Here is a 21,102-nt window from a genome sequence, read left to right on the forward strand (position 1 = left end):
ACATGCAATGTTGCTGTTTAAAACATAGTCATAATGTGGTAGAACAAGTTGATGAATGCTCTCTTGAGAGTCAAGGATGACGCTGAAGAGTTGGTGATTCATGCACAGGGTTTTGTAGGATGAATAAAAGTTCAACAATTGGTCCAAGACAGGGGTGGGGGTAGCATTTGATGTGGAGGGAATAGTATATTTGAAGACCGAGAAGCGATGGTTATAAAACAAGTTTTGGAGACAGATCTGGATTGATTGCTGGTTCTAAGTCTTACTACAAAGATGACTTACACAATTTATCTATCCCTTCTGCCCATTCACTTTTTTCCTCAATAAAATGGAAAGAGCAATACCTATCCCATAAGGTTATGGAGAAAATGATATAATGTTACAACTATAAAGCACATAACACAGGAGGAACTCAGGAGCAGGCAGGTACTCTTCTCCATCCTGCTTCTCCTTCTCTTCCTCCTTGTGCTGGCCAACCTTCTGGGTGAGGTGAGTGCTAGAACAGGAGCTAAGAGGCAGGAAAGAAATAGATCATTGGAGGAACTGGCCATGGAAAACTGCTGAGGCGTTCCTAGGTAAGAAATAACAAGATCAAATTTACATCCTAAAAGGGTATTTTTGGAAGAATGGTGCATAGGCAACGGGTAGAAAGCTATTTTAATAATCTAGGTGCGAGGGCTTGAAGATGTGAGTAAGGGTATGAATAGAAAGAAGAAAGCAGGGGTTGAGAGATTTGGGAGGTTCTGTGAGCGGAATGTATTCTGGTATAATTGTGTTCCCTGCATCCTGGTTTTCATTCCCACGTGTCTGGAAGGGAAATTGCTCACCGATCTAATTAGGCCCCGAGGTACCGCCACTGCCTCAGTAAGGAGGCGGTAGGGGAGTGCTCCACTGCTGCCGCTGCTCATGGCTCTTGTCTCTAAAGTGCTTCCACACAATCGCTTAACTCATCTACCTTCTCATTCACATGAAAAGAAACCTCAGAGAGAGCTTGTGCTATCAAATCTTTTCTCCCTTGTCTAACTTTAAAGCAACTCCTTAAACTACTGCATTCCTGAGGCAATTATCTTTTCACTGCAATTTAGTAACTTGGAGTAACCTCAAATACATTACTTTTAAGCAGCTCAGGACTTCCTTCTAAGGCAGGCCTGTGTCTCCTCTTTAACAGGAATTGAGGGCCTGGTGTGGGCAGGCTGGCTCCCGGTGAGCTCTCATCAAATGCCTGGAATCACCTGTATTACCTCCATCACCTCCAACATCAACGTTCTACTTCCTGTAAAAAAAAACCCTGTGACCTTAACTACCTGTTTGTCTTTCCTGTCTCATGTTACTATTAATGGCCCTTTTATTGATGCCCAAACTGAAATATGGAGTCATTAGTTTACACACACTCACTTTACCCGCCGTCCCCAGAGGACTGATACCAAGAAAAAGATTGTTGTTATCTGACTGCCAAACTCCTAACACGGGTGTGCCGGGCTCCTGTCAGAGGGATGTTCTTTTCCCCTATAACTTCATTTCATGCTGATTTGAGATCTAACTAGTATTTCACTTTTGTCTTATTTTCTTTTTGAATATAGCCATCTGTGTACATTTTGAAAAATGTTTTTAATTCTACCCACACATGGGTTTCTTCATAATCTCTGAAGGCTAGTCCACAGAAGCAAAGCACTGTGGCTTCACACTTTTCATAAAATGGTTGATCTTTGAATTAAATACCTACAAAATATCTGTGTATGTGAGACCAGATAAAAATGAGTGAAGAATTATTGGCAAGATATTTCTACTTTTATCTGTAAAAATAACTGCTTTGACTATCCATATTAAAAAGACATTACTAACAATTTACTCACGATGACACGTATGAATTTTTTGATTTAGGTATGAAAGCATCCTGAGAACTCACAAAACCTCAGAACAAACATTAGAACAGTGCGCTTGGGATACCTGATTTTCAGCATTGGGCACATAAAAGAAGGCTTTGGAAAACTCACATCTGAAGTGCTTTCATCGCTTGAAATCATAACATGGTTTACTAAACATTGCTTGAGGCCAAATTGAATGGATTGTATATTTAGGATATATTTATACTGGATGCTTTAAAGAAAAAAGAGCATAGGGTAGCAATATACTATCACTGTTTATTTTTGTGCAATATGTAAATCTGGTATTTCTTCCAATTTTAGGTCTATCAATTATGCAACAATCAGCTAATAATTTTGACCACCTGCTACATGCAACATTATGCTAGACGCTAATAAGGCTAACTAGCTCTCAAAACAAAACTTCCCATCAGCTGCCTTCAATCATCTCCCTCCTGACCATCTTGCCAGGACTGTTGTCTTATTTCATTATATGTTCAGCTGAGTCTGCAGCAATTCAGAGTCAGGTTGAAGAGAATCACAGATGTTATTAACACATGGAGTCTTTTACTTAAAAAGGATAAGGTGGCCACTAACATCCCTTGTAGACATGTGGTGTTGGAAATTTCTTCAGATCATTCTTGTTGGTGACTCAAAGTGAAGCTATTTGCCAGGCAGCATCCCGGCATCCTTGGGTTAAAAAAAAACACAGCTTGACCTTGGAACAGCGTGGGAGTCTGCCTACTGTGTTGTCTCCAAATGAATAAAACAACTCTTCATCTCCTTCATTTGATTAGCTGCTTCAAGCTTAAACCAAAGGAAACTAGAATCCCCACTGACACTGCTTTAAGACAGAAATAAGATCAGAAAAACAAGGGAAAGCATTTTACAAAGTCAGTTATGGGATTCACAAAACTTTGGTGCTCTGAAGTTAGTAACTCATTGCAGAAGAATTAGGTAGTTTAGAAAACTGCTTTTAATACTTAAATTTAAATGTGGTGGAGTCAGTAGTGTTTGAGAACAGAACTCATACTGTGCTATCCGATATGGTAGCCACTAGTCACATGTGGCTGTATAAGTTAGTTAATTGACATTAAATTCAATTAAAATTAAAATTAAAATTCAGTTCCTCAGGTAGCATTAGCCACAGTCAAGTGCTTAACATTCACATGAGGATAATGGCTACTGTACTGGACAGTGAAGATACAGAACATCTCCATCATCCAATAGAATAGCCCTGCATTAAAATAGCAACTCAAGGCAGGAATCTCAGACTCAAACTCCGTAAGGTTGTCTTTGCTTTTATGACTTTTTTAACAGGTTTTCAAATGAACTATGTTATTAAAAAATTTTTACATAGTCCCCTACCTTGAGCCAAGCCAAGTAGTGGGGGCTCTGGTTAACCATCATGTCAACCTCATGGTGAAAGTACAGGAATAATGATCATTAAGTATCAAATTACTACCTGGCAGTAAGGTTGATTTAGTAACTTGTAAATAAAACTCTTTTACGGAGAAGATGTCAGAATGTGCCTCACCAAAAAGCATTTATGCTACTCTACATGTTCAGCTATTTTTCAAGTCAATGAGAAGTATTATTTGGCCTTGGTGATCAAATTACCACAGTGAACAGATTCCTGGTACCAGCTGAACCCTAAAATTAGGGAAAGAAAAATATGAATTTTGTCTTTATTCTTGTCAGTTCAAATCCAGCCATAACTTTTTGCTGGGTGTAGACATTTACATGAAGAAGTACTTTTTTTTTTTTTTTTTAGAAACTATCTGCTTGGTGTTTTTATTTTTACTTTTTTTAAACATCTTTATTGGAGTATAATTGCTTTACATTGTTGTGTTAGTTGCTGCCGTATAACCAAGTGAATCAGCTATAAATACACATATATCCCCATATCCCCTCCCTCTTGTGTCTCCCTCCCACCCTCCTTATCCCACCCTTCTAGGTGGTCACAAAGCACCGAGCTGATCTCCCTGTGTCTTTATTCCTGTCCAGCTCCTAGGTTCTTCAGAACCAATTTTTTTTTTTTTTTAGATTCCATATATATGTGTTAGCATATGGTATTTGTTTTTCCCTTTCTGACTTACTTCACTCTGTATGACAGACTCTAGGTCCATCCACCTCACTACAAATAACTCAATTTCATTTCTTTTTATGGCTGAGTAATATTCTATTGTATATATGTGCCACATCTTCTTTATCAGTTCATCTGTTGATGGACACTTAGGTTGCTTCCACATCCTGGCTATTGTAAATAGTGCTCCAATGAACAATGTGGTACATGACTCTTTGAATTATGGTTTTCTCCAGGTAGATGCCCAGTAGTGGGATTGTTTAGTTTTTTAAGGAACCTCCACACTGTTCTCCATTGTGGCTGTATCAATTTACATTCCTACCAACAGTGCAAGAGGGTTCCCTTTGCTCCACACCCTCTCTAGCATTTATTGTGTGTAGACTTTTTGATGATGGCCATTTGACTGGTGTGAGGTGATACTTTGTAGTTTTGATTTGCATTTCTCTAATGATTAGTAACATTGAGCATCCTTTCATGTGTTTGTTGGCAATCTGTATATCTTCTTTGGAGAAATGTCTATTTAGGTCTTCTGCCCATTTTTGGATTGGGTTTGTTTGTTTTTTTGATATTGAGCTGCATGAGCTGCTTGTATATTTTGGAGATTAATCCTTTGTCAGTTGCTTCATTTGCAAATATTTTCTCCCATTCTGAGGGTTGTCTTTTCATCTTGTTTATGGTTTCCTTTGCTGTGCAAAAGCTTTTAAGTTTCATTAGGTCTCATTTCTTTATTTTTGTTTTTATTTCCCTTTCTCTAGGAGGTGGGTCAAAAAGATCTTGCTGTGATTTATGTCATGGAGTGTTCTGCCTATGTTTGCCTCTAAGAGTTTTATAGTGCCTGGCCTTACATTTAGGTCTTTAATCCATTTTGAGTTTATTTTTGTGTATGGAGTTAGGGAGTGTTCTAATTTCATTCTTTTACATGTAGCTGTCCAGTTTTCCCAGCACCATATTAAAGAGCCTGTCTTTTCTCCATTGTATTTTCTTGCCTCCTTTGTCATAGATTAGTTGACCATATGTGTGTGGGTTTATCTCTGGGCTTTCTATCCTGTTCCATTGATCAATATTTCTGTTTTTGTGCCAGGACCATACTGTATGGATTACTGTAGCTTTGTAGTAGAGTCTGAAGTCAGGGAGCCTGATTCCTCCAGCTCCGTTTTTCTTTCTCAAGATTGCTTTGGCTATTCAGGGTCTTTTGTGTTTCCATACAAATTGTGAAATTTTTTGTTCTAGTTCTGTGAAAAATGCCATTGGTAGTTTGATAGGGATTGCATTGAATCTGTAGATTGCTTTGGGTAGTATAATCATTTTCACAATTGATTCTTCCAATCCAGGAACATGGTATATCTCTCCATCTGTTTGTATTGTCTTTAATTTCTTTCAGCAGTGTCTTATAGTTTTCTGCATATAGGTCTTTTGTCTCCTTAGGTAGGTTTATTCCTAGGTATTTTATTCTTTTTGTTGCAGTGGTAAATGGGAGTGTTTCCTTAATTTCTCTTTCAGATTTTTCATCATTCGTGTATAGGAATGCAAGAGATTTCTCTGCATGATTTTGTATCCTGCTCTTTTACCAAATTCATTGATTGGCTCTAGTAGTTTTCTGGTAGCATCTTTAGGATTCTTGTCATCATGTCATCTGCAGACAGTGACAGTTTTACTGTCACTGCAGACAGTGACAGTTTTACTTCTTCTTTTCCTATTTAGGTCATGTCATCTGCAGACAGTGACAGTTTTACTTCTTCTTTTCCTATTTAGATTCCTTTTATTTCTTTTTTGTGTCTGACTGCTGTGGCTAAAACTTCCAAAACTATGTTGAATAATAGTGGTGAGAGTGGACAATCTTGTCTTGTTCCTGATCCTAATGGAAATGGTTCAGATTTTCACCATTGAGAACGATGTTGGCTGTGGGTTTGTCATATATGGCCTTTATTATGTTGAGGTAAGTTCCCTCTATGCCTACTTTCTGGAGGATTTTTATCATAAATGGGTGTTGATTTAAAAATTTTTTTTTTTTGCGGTACGCGGGCCTCTCACTGTTGTGGCCTTTTCCGTTGCGGAGCACAGGCTCTGGACGCGCAGGCTCAACGGCCATGGCTCACAGGCCCAGCCGCTCCGCGGCATGTGGGATCCTCCCAGACCGGGGCACGAACCCGTGTTTTCTGCATCGGCAGGCGGACTCTCAACCACTGCGCCACCAGGGAAGCCCCAATGAGTGTTGATTTTGTTGAAAGCTTTTTCTGCATCTATTGAGATGATCATACGGTTTTTCTCCTTCTGTTGGTTAATATGGTTTATCACATTGATTGATTTACATATACTGAAAAATCCTTGCATTTCTGGAATAAACCCCACTTGATCATGGTGTATGATCCTTTTAATGTGCTGCTGAATTCTGTTTGCTAGTATTTTATTGAGGATTTTTGCATCTACGTTCATCAGTGATATTGGCCTGAGTTTTCTTTTTTTGTAACATCTTTGTCTGGTTTTGGTATCAGGGTGATGGTGGCCTCATAGAATGAGTTTGGGAGTGTTCCTCCCTCTGCTGTATTTTGGAAGAGCTTGAGAAGGAGAGGTGTTAGCTCTTCTCTAAATGTTGGATAGAATTCCCCTGTGAATCTATCTGATCCTGGGCTTTTGTTTGTTGGAAGATTTTTAATCACAGTTTCAATTTCAGTGCTTGTGATTGGTCTGTTTATATTTTCTATTGCTTCCTGGTTCAGTCACGGAAGATTGTGCTTTTCTAAGAATTTGTCCATTTCTTCCAGGTTTTCCATTTTATTGGCATATAGTTGCTTGTAGTAATCTCTTGTGATCCTTTGTATTTCTGCAGTGTCAGTGTTACTTCTCCTTTTTCATTTCTAATCCTGTTGGTTTGAGTCTTCTCCCTTTTTTTCTTGATGAGTCTGGCTAATGGTTTATCAATTTTGTTTATCTTCTCAAAGAACCAGCTTTTAGTTTTATTGATCTTTGCTAGCGTTTCCTTCATTCCTTTTTCATTTATTTCTGATCTGATCTTTATGACTTCTTTCCTTCTGCTCACTGGTTGTTTTGGTTCTTCTTTCTCTAATTGCTTTAGGTGTAAAGTTAGGTTGTTTATTTGAGATTTTCTTGTTTCTTGAGGTAGGATTGTATTACTATAAACTTCCCTCTTAGAACTGCTTTTGCTGCATCCCATAGGTTTTGTGTCGTCATGTTTTCATCGTCATTTGTTTCTAGTTAATTTTTGATTTCCTCTTTGATTTCTTCAGTGATGTCTTGATTATTTAGTAGAGTATCGTTTAGCCTCCATGTTTTTGTATTTTTTACAGTTTTATTCCTGTAATGGATATCTAGTCTCATAGTGTTGTGGTCCAAAAAGATACTTGATACAATTTCAATTTTGTTAAATTTACCAAGGATTGATTTGTGACCCAAGATATTATCTATCCTGGAGAATGTTCCATGAGCACTTGAGAAGAAAGTGTATTCTGTTGTTTTTGGTTGGAATGTCCTATAATATCAGTTAAGTTCATCTTGTTTAATGTATCATTTAAAGCTTGTGTTTCCTTATTTATTTTCATTTTGGTTGACCTGTCTGTTGGTGAAAGTGGGGTGTTAAAGTCCCCTACTATGATTGTGTTACTGTCGATTTCCCGTTTTATGGCTGTTAGCATTTGCCTTATGTAATGAGGTGCTCCTATGTTGGGTGCAGAAATATTTACAATTGTCACATCTTCTTCTTGGATTGATCCCTTGATCATTATGTAGTGTCCTTCTTTGTCTCTTGTAATAGTCTTTATTTTAAAGTCTATTTTGTCTGATATGAGAATTTCTGCTCCAGCTTTCTTTTGGTTTCCATTTGCATGGAATATATTTTCCCATCCCCTCACTTTCAGTCTGTATGTGTCTCTAGGTCTGAAGTGGGTCTCTTGTATACAGCATATATATGGTTCTTGTTTTTGTGTCTATTCAGCCTGTCTGTGTCTTTTGGTTAGACCATTTAATCCATTTACCTTTAAGGTAATTATTGATATGTATGTTCCTATGACCATTTTCTTAATTGTTTTGGGTTTGTTATTGTAGGTCTTTCCTTCTCTTATGTTTCTTGCCTGGAGAAGTTACTTTAGCGTTTGTTGTAAAGCTGGTTTGGTGGTGCTGAATTCTCTTAGCTTTTGCTTGTCTGTAAGTGTTTTAATTTCTCCGCCGAATATGAATGAGATCCTTGCTGGGTAGAGTAATCTTGGTTGTAGGTTTTTCTCCTTCATCACTTTAAATATGTGCTGCCACTCCCTCTGGCTTGCAGAGTTTCTGCTGAAAGATCAGCTGTTAACCTTATGGGGATTCCCTTGTATGTTATTTGTTGCTTTTCCCTTGCTGCTTTTAATATTTTTTCTTTGTATTTAATTTTTGATAGTTTAATTAATATGTGCCTTTCGTGTTTCTCCTTTGATTTATCCTGTATGGGACTCTCTGTGCTTCCTGGACTTGATTGACTATTTCCTTTCCCATATTAGGGAAGTTTTCAATAGTCTCTTCAAATATTTTCTCAGTCCCTTTCTTTTTCTCTTCTTCGTCCAGGACCCCTGTAATTTGAATGTTAGTGCATTTAATATTGTTCCAGAGGTCTCTGAGACTGTCCTCAATTCTTTTCATTCTTTTGTCTTTATTCTGCTCTGCAGTAGGTATTTCCACTATTTCATCTTCCAGGTCACTTATCTGTTTTTCTGCCTCAGTTATTCTGCTATTGATTCCTTCTAGAGAATTTAAAATTTTGTTTATTGTGTTGTTCATCATTGTTTGTTTGCTCTGTAGTTCTTCTAGGTCCTTGTTAAATGTTTCTTGTATTTTCTCCTTTCTAGTTCTAAGATTTTGGTTCATCTTTACTATCATTACTCTGAAATCTTTTTGAGGTAGACTGCCTATTTTCTCTTCATTTGTTAGGTCTGGTGGGTTTTTACCTTGTTCCTTCATCTGCTGTGTGTTTCTCTGTCTTCTCATTTTGCTTAACTTACTGTGTTTGGGGTTTCCTTTTCACAGGCTGCAAGTTTGTAGTTCCCGTTGTGTTTGTTGTCTGCCCCCAGTGGGTAAGGTTGGTTCAGTGAGTTGTGTAGGCTTCCTGGTAGAGGGGACTGGTGCCTGTGTTTTGGTGGATGAGGCTGGATATTGTCTTTTTGGTGGGCAGGACTCTGGCCAGTGATGTGTTTTGGGGTGTGTGTGAACTTAGTATGATTTTCGGCAGCCTCTCTGCTAATGGGTGGGGTTGTGTTCCTGTCTTGTTAGTTGTTTGGTATGGGGTTTCCAGCACTGGAGCTTGCTCGTCATTGAGTGGAGCTGGGTCTTAGTGTTGAGATGGAGGTCTCTGGGAGAGGTGTTGCCGGTTGATATTACGTGTGGCCAGCAGTTCTATGGTGGTCCAGTGTCCTGAGCTCGGCTCTTCCACCTCAGAGGCTCAGGCCTAACACCTGGCAGGAGCACCAAGATGCTGTCAGCCACACGGCAAAAATTGTGCACTCATTCAACAATTCTTGCTAGTCTTTGGTCGTTCTTCTGGCAATGGCTATCTGTAGCACCATCGACGTACCCTTGGTCCTGGCTCTGGACCTTGCAGTGTCTCGTAAACTGGCTCTCATCCTTCAGCGTGGTCTGGGAGCCCCTGAAGAACTCAGAGTTATACCCAAGGATGAGAGTGCCTTTGTAGAAGTCCAGGAATCCGGTAGAGTAGTTCCAGCATAATAGGCATATGGCCCTTCGCCTGTGGCTGGCAGCATGGCTTCCCGAAGTTCGTGCCTCCAGCTAGCTGGCCTGCTTGGTGTTTTTAATAAGAGGTAAAAAGAAATGGCCTCTTAGAAAACACTTTGGGCTTTTGTCTCCTCTTTTCCCTTGATAGCTAGAACAGCCATCAGCAGCTGCTGCTGGGAACCCGAAGGATTAGGCTGAGGAATGAGGGCCTGCTGGCTGCTGGCAGTGCCTGGTGGAGGAAAGAACCCTGAGAAACTTTCCCCATGGTCCATGCTCCCTGCTCCTGGTCAGCCAGCTGTCCTGAGGCCAGAGCCACAGGTCACACTCTTGTGAGCTGTGCTCAGACCCCTCATCTCCTGAAGATGTACTTTTAATTAAACTTTATCTTGTTATTTTATTACCCTTTTCCATCAGTGACAAACTTTGTACAGAATTATAAATCAAGGCCAAACGTCGCATGGATGCCACAGTACAAAGATTCATTTAGTGTGCATACAACCTTGTGATCTACAACGTGATTCATCACTTGTTATCCTGTCTTCCCACTGAGGGATTGGATGATAAACACTAATATACAAAAGTCAATGCTGGGCGTCTAGCTTGCAACGTCTTGCATATTATCCTTCTCAGTTCTAACTGATTCTTAACCCACTGGCTTCAGGGAAGGCTGCCTTTTAGAATCAATTACCTAAATATGGTGAACTAATCTGGGAAAGTAGTGAAATATGAAATATGAATTGCCCTATCTCCCCTTTGTCTGTTGGCAATTTGCCCAACACTATAGTTTAGATGTGACCAGATAAGAAAGACAGGAAAGTGTGTTCACATATGGTGTCCCATTCGATCCTCACAACATTCTGTATACGAGCATACGAGCAGGGAAGGTTTTGGTGTCAAAAATGAGGCAGCTCTCTTAAGAAGAACTGATCATTTTCCACCTGTGTTCCTCCCTACATGCCTCTGTTTGTAATTATTTGTATACATGACCATCTCTCTCACCAGATTTGAAGGTATCTGGAGTGGGGACCATGTTCATATCCATCTTGTTTGCTGGGCATCTAGCATGATGCCTGGTGTATGAGTTGTTCATTTGCTCAGAAGAAGAAAGGTGAATGTAACACAAAAGATCTGTAAAGGAATTGGGATTTTTTTTTTAAGGGAGAAAAACATTATGCTGGATTTTGTTGCTCATGGTGTTTGCTCTACCCAAGTCCAGGAAGGTGCTGTTTAGCATGACCTGGGTCACACAGTAAGTACCCAGTGACGTAGTTGGATCTAGGACTCAGGTCTCCTTTCACAGGACATTTCCCACTAAAACTTCCTATTTTTTTTATACCATTGAATCTTTATTTTAAGACATTCCATCTCTTTTTGTAGCTAGTCCAGCAAAAGGGAGAGTGAATTGTACCTGCATGTGGAATAAAAATAGATTACACATGCTTAAGTAGGAAGAATTGAAAAACTTTGCTGCTGATTATACTTTTGTTCCTGGGGATGTTGTCTAAAACCCTTTTGATGTGAAAGGAGATCGGGATGACAGCTAACATGTGACTAAAGTATTATACTGTAAGCTGGGCTGTGATTAATAGACGGATGGGTTAGCTGGTCACTGGTGCACACAGATGTGTGATATTGTGTGTGGTCAGTGCACCAAAGGTCTCAGCCTGAAGATTCAAGAGAAGGGGGAGACAGAGCTTAGATGAGCAGAATAGACGGAACTGAGGAGGTAGCGGTCCCCACAATCAGCAGGACTTTGTGTTTCTCATGAGTTCATGCTGCTAACTAACAAAATATAGCACAAAGTTGGCTCTATTAACAAACATCATAACTCCTCTACAGATTTATGTTGCATTCAGTTTTCCTCTTCTGAGCAATTGTTTCGGTATATTTAATGTTTTCACTTATGTTTAACATTCCTTTTGTTTTTTGGACAGGAAAGTAGGATTTATTGGGGGGTGTGAGTAAGGTGGGAACAGCCCTGAGATTCTTATGAGTGCAGGGCCCACCATTTGTCCAAGTGGCCACTATTAGGAATGTATTTGATCCCTCAGTCATCTGGGATGAGCCCCTTTTCTGCCACCATCTCCTCAAATTCTCTTGCATTAAACTTAGTAAATCCCCACTTCTTGGAGATGTGGCTCTTCTGGCAGCCAGGGAATTTGAACTTGGCCCTGAGTAGGGCCTCAATCATATGCTCCTTGTTCTGCAGCTTGGTGTGGATGGACATGATGACTTGGCTGAAGTGGACCCTGGCCACTATGCTCTAGGGCTTTCCAAAGGTACCCCACATACATGTCTGGAGCCTGGTTTGGGGACAGCATGAGGTCAGGCATGAATGTCCACTGGAAAGGCTTGTCTCCAAGGTCCCTTAGGACAACCCACATGAGCGAAAGGCTGCATACACTACCAAGGAGGCTGCTGTTTGTGGCCATTGCCCATGGGGCTCCCATGGGGAAAAGAGCATGGTTGGCTTAACTGGCTGCAGAGTAACATTACTTTTATATTTATGGTTTACTTCCTTTTGTACTTCTGATCACTCCTTGTTTCAGTTTTCAAATGCAAATAATCGGTTCCCATTTTTGAATACCATTTCAAATCTTGTTGAATTGGGGACTTGTTTACTGTGTTCTTACATGCCCTTTCCTCCCCGCTGGATCACAGAGTGATTCCTTGAAGGGTAGTGAGGGATTTCTAGGTTGTGCAAAAGAAAGCCTATTGTGATGTTGGGAACTGAGGTGTGGGAATTGCCCGGCTTCTGGCTGGAGTTTACCTCCCTCCCTCATTTCTTCCCATATGCAGATGTTCAGTGACATGCGTTATTATAAGATAAAGGGAAATGACCTTACTGAAATAGAGGTAATGGGCCAAGATAAATTGTAGAAGTCATGAGAAGGTGTAATATGGCAAATAACATGCTGGGCTTGACTTTTAAGTGTAGTATGAGAATCATTCTCAGTGTTATGCTATGGGAAAAAATAGAAATGAGGTGGCACATTAGTTCCTGCCTTGTAGTCCTGTGGCCTGTGGAGGCCACACTCAGGTTCTAGTACAGACAAAGGCCCTGGAGGTTTTAGCCATCCACAGGCAAAGCGAGCAAAGGATGCATTTGAAAACAAATAGTAATGTAATGTAGGGACCTGTAAAGAAATGGTGTGGTAGAACTAGAGGGATAGTAACAGAGTAAGACTGCAAAGTAACAGGTAACCCCCAAAGAAATAATGTCAATATATTATTTTTATCATTGCACTAGGAAAATTTTAAATTATGTGTATATAAGTAGGCAATAACATGGGATATTTTAAAACCTCTAATTAATGAAATTCAGTGAGATCTCTGTACTACTTACGTAGTTTTAAATGTTACAAGGCTTTCAGATCTTATCTGTTAGCTGTTTGCACAAAGTTTCTTTGCTTTTGTGGTACCTGCACTATTGTGCAGACAGCCTTTCCAACTAAATGAATGGTTGAAATTGGTAGACAATGTGTTCAGTGAATAAACTGGTCGATAATTTTTTTTTTTTTTGCGGTACGCGGGCCTCTCACTGTTGTGGCCTCTCCCGTTGCAGAGCAACAGGCTCCGGACGCGCAGGCTCAGCGGCCGTGGCTCACGGGCCCAGCCACTCCACGGCATGTGGGATCTTCCCAGACTGGGGCACGAACCCGTGTCCCCTGCATCGGCAGGCGGACTCTCAACCACTGCACCACCAGGGAAGTCCTGGTCGATAATTTTTATGACAACATCTTTATTCCATACAGGCTTCTCTCTTCCAAATAAAGTCCTTCTAGAAGATTGGGCTTTTTGAGTAACTTCTTATAAAGATTTTTAAGGATTTTTATGAACCAGTTTATGTTTGAAGTGGTTTAGTTTGGCAGAACATTTGGGAGTCATCAGGACAGACACTGCTTGGCTGTGCTGGGCTGTGCCTGCAGGGCAGCATGACTAGTATTGCCCCAGGCAGTCCAGGACCCTACTTTGACCCCAAGAGAGCAAAGAGTCCTTGGGACCCAAGGGATGTGCCCATCCAGCTGCTCCCCTTTCTGGACCATCTTACCTGCATACCCAGAATTCCCTGCCTGAAGGGCCTGTACAGCCTCTTCTATGGATCTCTTCCCTGGATAGTGTGGATGTACGGGCTGGGATGTCCATGTGGGCTGGGATGTCTGCAGCGGGTGGCATATGAGGTTTTTTACAGGGACCAAAGGAGTAGGGGATGGAAAAGTAGGGAGCTTTCAACAAAGATTAGGCACAAGCTTGTCCCTGACTTATACCTACTAAAAGGCAGTGGCAATGTAATCATTGTTACAATCAAATCACTTCTGCAAATTTCTGAAATGCCCTCTAGGAAGTAATAGTACTACTGTTCTAAGTGAGAAGGTTGGCATTCTTTTCTAACAGATAAACTTCCTCTGAAAATGACATCAAACAAACCCCAGGGATGTTTTGTACTATGACAACATAGTACAAAATAGAATAAAAGTGTCTAACTTTCAAAGGCGCTTACTTTGAAGAAAAACTCATTGAAATGTGTAAGATCTGGTATGTTTGATAAAAACAAACAGCCAGTTTTAAACCAAATAGCTTTTTGACCGAAAGGAAAAAAAAGTCAGCGTAGATTGGGATTATTTATGAAATTTTTATCATGTTAAGTGGTGTGGTACGATATATTCAGCCAAGAGTCAGGAAAACTGTACTCTGGTTCCAGTCCAAGGTTTTGCACAAGCCATGTTCTCTCAGTCAGATATGTGACATAACATAATCATCAAATCAAAGATACCATCAGTTGTAAGATGCAGCGTTAATTTGTGTACCATTAAGAAAGAGACCCATTGCCTATGATAATTTTGACTATTGACTGTAAGAAGCATTCTAATTGAGATGTAAAAATATTAAAAAGTATATCTTAAATCTCTAATATACAATAAATCTTATTCATCTAAACATTCTTCACATTCTTGCAGAGTACCTACCACATCTAGTCATTCATTTATTCATTCAATAAATAAATATAAATTTAGTGTCTATTTCAGGCAATATAGCATGCATGTATCAACATGTATTGAATAATGGAATTTTAGCAGTACATACACTTACCTTTCATAACATCAGCATGCACATGAAGCTGGAGATGCTGGTGAGAAATCAGCTCAAGACAGTGGCGAGATTGTCCTCTTTTGAGAACAGCAAAATCACCAAAAACTTAATCTCTAATGTGGACATTTGCTCCATAGAAATTTATACTGGTAAATGGAAGGCAGGTAAACAAGAATTCCCAGATCAGTTTCTTAGTAATCAAGGTGCCCTGGTTACTTTTTCCACATTTCTATGAAAATCTTGTTGAAAGAAGAACTTCTTAATTCCGAGACTCTAATGAAAGTGCTCCTTCATCTCTGTCATTTCTTTTCCAGTAGGAATAAGGCAAAGAATGAGTGTTCTATGAAACACTTTTATACTATATCATATAAAACAATTTTACATGACTTATTATCATGCTACATTGTTAAATTGATTTTTATACACTTAAATCTTTATATTATCCATTTGTATCTAATAGTAGCCCAAGACATAAATAAGCCCTTAAAGCAACATTTTGTAAAGAGTGATACTTCCCTAGTGAGCTCACTCTGAGTCAGAATCTTAAGTTCACCAGACAAGTGACAAATAAGGGTCATTCAGCCCCAATATCTTCATCTAGAGATGTTGCACTGGGACCTTAGGAAGATGAAAAAAGAATGAGTTGAAAATACTTGGACCTACTCTGTATAATTGAAACCACATGCAGTGATTTTAAGCCTCATTATATACAACAAACACTGATGTTCTGTCCCTCTTCAAGAAGGAACTGGCAAAACCCCTTAGAGAACAGTTTCTATTCTTGTTCTGTTTGAATTTTGCTTCTTGAGCTGTTCTTGCTACATGGGATATTTGACTATTTCTAAATGGCCTTTGCTTTTAGTCTTGTTCAAAGTTTGTTTTAAGCACAATATCCTAATCAACCTCATTTCCAAAGAGGCCCCTTTTCCCTTGACTGCTGCAGGCTGCTTATCCCGAGAACGGCTTCTCTCTGGGCTCACAAGGTCCCAGCTTTCTGTTTCTCTTGGATCTGAGCACACTGTGTTTTCTGATCAGCTAAGTCTCTTTTCCAAACTGGGGTAAAGAGAGGAATTCCACATACTGCTCTCTGGGGGTGAACTGAACAAAACATGCCTGTGAGGACACTTCCTGAGGCATGATTCAAAGGTTATTGCACACTATCTGCTCAGAGTTTCTATGCTTACCCAATTATGTTGTCCTTACCTTTGTGTGATCTACCTGAGGAAAAAAAAATTATCATTGGTTAAATATGTTGTTTAGGGCCATTTCTATCAAATCTGAGCATCAGATCAGTCAGAAACTTAACACACACAAACATATACACACACTTAAATCAGTTGCCACTTATATCATTTTGATCTACGATACCCTTTCCAGAAACATCATTGTAAGAGTAAGAATGGTCTATATTGGTTTTCCCCCCCGATAAATGTCATTGAATCATAGCTTTCCTGAGGAATCCTAATACATATGTCTATATTTTAGATATAAATTTCTCCCCAGTGGTCCTTTGGCTATGGAGAAATTAGCACAGGCTATATAAAGCAGAGTGCTTGAAAGAGTCTCCTTGAGGGAAATGGGATAGCAAGAAGCGAAGAGATTTGTACTTTTCATTTAGTGGCAATACTTATTTTATGCAATTTTATATCATTAGGCCCATTAAAGGACAAGAATGTGAAATATGTCCTCCCTGAAGACAGTTCTTTGTGTTTGCATAACATTTTCCACTTTGAATAAACCAATCACAAGGAAGAGTCCAGTGTGTATGTACTCCAGTGCTCTGAGCACTTATTTCAAGGGCTCTCCATTCCCCACCACCACCCCACTCCCCAGAGAGCTGAAAATGTGCAGAGCCTGCAATCTTTAAGTGCATAACCAATTGTTCTCTTTGGACAGTCTGTTTCTGAAAATTCCCTTTGAAATCAATGACAAAAAAGCCCAGCCTACGGTGGATTCCATCTTGTAAGCTTCCCTCACAAACCACAGACCCTAATCTTTGTATTTATTCAATTGGACCAAGTCACCAGAGATTTGGGGGAGTAGAATGTATTTGAGAATGTGAGTGTGTGCCAGGCAAGGAGGTTCTTTAATAAGAAATGTTATCACAAACACTTTTAAAATGCTTTTCAGCTCAACCTGGACACAGAAGACTGGGTTTTGTATTTCTTGGCAATATGCCCAGTACATAGAATTTAAAAAAAGGATATATATATATATATATATATGATTGAAAGATATTTTGAGAAAAATTCTTGAACTAGGAAAAAGATGAATATTTGATGCCCGGTGGATTCACACATAAACCTGGTGATTTTCTTGGTATCTGTATTCATCAGAAGCTGTGAGCAACTCTAATTCCCTCTGGTGGGGTGTAACAGGCAGAGGGACAGTGGAGTTTCGTAACAGTTTTTAAGCATTGCCCTATTGTATACTTAAATGACATTCTTTAAAGGGGAATTAAGAATGGTGACATGGTTGGTCACATATCTAGGCCAGTGGTCAGTGGCAAGTGGTCACTGAGGGAAGATAGAGGCCTTTCTAGGTAAACTGACGCAGTCATCGTGAAGTCACGTAGGAAGATAAGACTGGGAGATAAGACTCTCTGGCCAAAGGACTAAGGTGAGATTTGGAACGTCCTGTGGGTGATATCAGAGGCTGGGAAGACTCTCTGAGCCTGGGCCTTACCAATCATAGAAAGAGCTAAGGGCTTCTGATGCTTTTCAAGATAGAGTGGTTCCAGCCTGTCTTTGTAGCCCCACACGACTTCATCGACACCTCTGGATGTAAAGGTTTGGGCTGGGGAAAGATACGGAGGGCTCATCAAAAGCACCTGACAAGAGTTGTCTAGCAAAGAATGCTTCTCTGAAGGGAAAGAAAAGCCTGGAAGAAGGTCTGAATGTCAGATGCCTCAACCCACTGTAGTCAACTTCTGAGAGGGGTAAGGGACCTGGTTACAAAACCCTGCCGTGAAATTTGTCCAGTAGAAATGGACTCAGCACTTTTCTCATAGCACATCTATGATGTCTTAAGAAGTGCACCCCTGGTTTCACTGTTGGGAGGCAACAGAACTGTTATCAAGATGGCTGATGAGTTGGCCAGAGTGTTTCTGAGATGAAAGAATGATGGGGGATATGGCAAGGCAATGGGAAGAGGAGGAGAAAAAAGGAAGAAAATATTATCTTCTGGAAGGAGGGGACTCTTCCTAGTTTTAAGCAATTAATTAAAAATGTTAAATGCACCAGAAATGGGTGATGAATTATTTGGGTAATAAGAACAATTATCATACTGTGGTGGTAAGAAAAAAAATGGCATAGTCCATCTGGGTTTTATTTCCAGCATGACCATCAAATGTCTGTGAGATTCTGTCTCTTAACTTCACTAGGAACCTCAGTTTCTCCACCTTTAAATGAGAGCATTAACTCCAGTCTCCTCCAGCATTAACAGTCTATGTAACTGACAGAAGTGCCACAAGGTGTAAGTGATGGTTAATTTTATGTGTCATCTTGATGGGCCAAAAAATGTCCACATATTTGTTTAAACATTGTTTCTGGGTTTGTCTGTGAGTGTGTTTCAAGCAGAGATTAGCATTTGAATCGGTAGACTGAGTAAAGCCCTCCTCAAAGTGAGTGGACAGCATTCAGTCATTTGAGGGCTTGAATAGATCCAAAAGGCAGAGAAAGGGAGAATTTGCTTTCTGCTTGGCTGCTTGAACGGAGACATTGGTCTTCTCCTGTCCTCAGACTAGGACTTACATCATGGGCTCTCCTGGTCCTTGGGCCTTTGGACTTGGATCTATAGCACCAGTTGTCCTAGGTCCCCAGCTTTCAGATGACAGATTGTGGAACTTCTCAGCCTTCATAATCACATGAAGCAATTCTTTATAATAAATCTCTTTATATGTAAATATATATATACACATATATATGTATATATTCTCTCTCTCTCTCTGGATACATACACACACATCTCCTATTGGTTCTGTTTCTCTGGAGAACCTAACACCTTGTGCATTTGGGAACAAAGATACTGCTCAAGTCTAGAGTTCTTGTCTCTAATTCACTTAACATAATTTTAGGGACTAAATACTTGGTATTTTCTATCTTTGCTCCCTTCAAGTAATAATTAATTTTTAATGGATTGTTCCCCGGTAAGAATTAGAAACATTGTGTGGCTGACAGTGTCCTACATGCAGGGCTTATAAGGGGGAGCTGCTTTTCGCAGCTAGTTCCTTGATGAGAATTCAGCAGGAGGAGCTCTTTAGCTGTGCAAACAGCTGTCAGGGGGTGACTCATCAGCAGGGTCTATGGCACTCAAGAGAATAAAATTTTTCCCGCAGTGATCTGCCAAATCCCTCTGTAGGTTGTGTACAGGTGGCTAACTGCCCCTAAGTGTAAGGTGTGGGTAAGGTCCAAAGGGCTGGAGTAGCGGATTATTTAGCAAACGTGGTTGCTTCTGCTGGCTCTCTGGGTCTCACAGATCAGTGAGAGCAGAAGGCATGGAGCCACTGATGCAGGCATGTAAAGAGGCAGTGGGAAGCCACGTGGCTTGGGCTGCCAATGAGAGGGCATCTTCAGTGAGCTCTCATTTCTAGACGATGTGCCAGCTTCTAGCTAACTGTCAGGTGCTAGTGGAATCCTTCAGGGCAACATGATGTTTCTCTGGCTGTCATGTGATTTATTTATTTTTTACTTACCTATTTATTTGTTTGATGGAGAATGCCACAGGGCTTAGAGTGGTCTCAGTCAAATAATCAGTTTGCTCTTTAGACTTCTGATCTTTTGCAGTGGGTTTAGATTTATATCTTGCAGGGCTGTCGTTAAAGGAAAACAGGGATGCTCTGGGCTTTTGAGGCCCACTTGTCTCCTATTTTCATGCTCCTTTCTCTGTCAGGCTGTCCCCGTTCCTCTGGGTGTGGTGTCCCTGCGGTCCCACTGCCTCCTTCACATCCTCCAAATCTGCTTTCAGCTCCTCCATAGCTCCCTCCTTGGGAAGCTATATGATGACTTCATCTCCATTGCGTGTGGTAATGACTTGTTTTATTTCTCCAGGGGCATCTGTATTCAAGTAGGGAAAACTAATTATATATTTTATTATATACATAATTATATCTAACAAGGAGAATTCAGACAAAAGTCCAGGGGTACACTGAGGAGTTCTTATACAGCGGGGCTCATACTGAATTCTTCATATCTCATGATGTGAGGGTTTTAACCTCCAGTCAAACATAGCTGGTCCTGCCTTACTCTACCCAGACATTTTGCAGAATTGCCTGGGAAGCAGCCAATGCAAATTTGAACTTACGTTTCTTAAATTTTGGGGTGATGGATCATTTTGAGAGTTTGTTAAAAGCCATGGACCCTATCCCCAGTTAAATGTACATATTCACACATATCCAAATTTTGTATACAATTTTAGGAGGGTCACCAGACTTCCTAAAGCTCAACTTGGGATTCCAGGGTTAGAGAAGGATTAGTGTTTGGAGTAAACAGACCTGGATTTGAGGTTCCACTGTGATCTTGGGCAGGTTCCTCGTGTTTCCTGTGGACTATGTCGAAATCTCGGGTTTTACCAGTGGTTCTCAACTGGGGACAGTGCTGCAGGCATATTTTACCCCTCACACCATCCAGGACATATCTGAGCCTGGGGGGACAGGCAAATGTTGTTTTGAAAGATATCCACAAGTGAGCTGATACGCCCCCAAGGGTTTGAGAACCACAGGGCAAGGAGACCTCTAAGATGGCCTCTGGCTCCAGTGTTCTATGACTCTGAGGTTTCGCTCCAGAAATTCCACTGCACAAAGTCAGAGGCTACTCCGCCAAGAGCTAGTGGAGAGAAGAAGAGGGATAGCGGGACAGAGAAGGCCAGAAGCTGGGCTTTCCCTTTCTTACAACTTTGCCCCACTGTTCATGGAGGAAGGTGGTGGGAAGGGAGCAGAGCCCTTCTAGAATTCTTTTTTCCTTGAGAGCCCTTTGAATTGAGGATTTATCTATTTAATCCTCTTGAGAGGATAGAGAATCTAACATATCTTTATTTGTTGAAAGCCTATGTACTTGGCATATTATAGATACAGAATAAATGTTGTTTGGATGCAATAAGTTTATTTCTCATTAGTTACTTTTTTAAGCAGATAATGTGATGAATTCCTGTTGTCCCATTCTGATTGGCACATTATCTAAGATTTTATTTTACTGAAGTCATTGAAATAGATATTAATTTAGTGATTAATTGAAATTCAAGGAATATTTACTAAGCTTTTATTATGTGCTTGACACGGAGATTTGAGAAGAGAGTTAATAGTCCTGTGCTAATACCAAAACCCATATGTAAGTACTAACTATTGAAAAAAAT

General features: G+C 40.2%; 1 protein-coding gene and 1 non-coding gene across 3 annotated transcripts in view; one reads left to right on the forward strand and one right to left on the reverse strand.

Moving 5' to 3' along the window:
• Nucleotides 1-21,102, forward strand: part of KCNAB1 (potassium voltage-gated channel subfamily A regulatory beta subunit 1) — a 419,111-nt gene that overhangs the window by 20,146 nt on the left and 377,863 nt on the right. The window lies entirely within an intron of this gene.
• LOC132521405 (small nucleolar RNA SNORA70) lies at nucleotides 12,014-12,148 on the reverse strand. The gene has a single exon (XR_009540855.1). It is a non-coding gene; the product is annotated as a small nucleolar RNA SNORA70 (small nucleolar RNA).

Source organism: Lagenorhynchus albirostris, chromosome 5 (assembly GCF_949774975.1).
Source record: "Lagenorhynchus albirostris chromosome 5, mLagAlb1.1, whole genome shotgun sequence".
Lineage (NCBI taxonomy): Eukaryota > Metazoa > Chordata > Mammalia > Artiodactyla > Delphinidae > Lagenorhynchus > Lagenorhynchus albirostris.